Source organism: Oryzias melastigma, linkage group LG9 (assembly GCF_002922805.2).
Source record: "Oryzias melastigma strain HK-1 linkage group LG9, ASM292280v2, whole genome shotgun sequence".
Lineage (NCBI taxonomy): Eukaryota > Metazoa > Chordata > Actinopteri > Beloniformes > Adrianichthyidae > Oryzias > Oryzias melastigma.
This window is the reverse complement of record NC_050520.1, coordinates 5,343,352-5,343,688: the sequence shown is the minus strand read 5'-3', so window position 1 is coordinate 5,343,688 and position 337 is coordinate 5,343,352.

Here is a 337-nt window from a genome sequence, read left to right as displayed (position 1 = left end):
CAAGAGGTCCCACAGCTCATCAAAAGCTGAGCTTGTCATGCAGAATTGTTGGATCCACAGCTCCTCTGGAAAATCACCAACCACCATTTCCAAAAATCTCTTTATCCATAGCCGCTCCCATACAGCTCGCCGCTCCATGGCCTGAATAAGACGCCGACGTCTCCTTTGATAGATGATGAGAGCTGGTACCGTGGCAGAAATTTGAACATATCTGCTGTAAATCAGAGTATCTCTCACCGCGTTTTTAAATTATTTATTGCTTCACAATTATGCAAGTTAACACATTGTAATTGCAAAATGTGTTTTTTTAACATTTCTAGAATGTCGATAAAGTTTT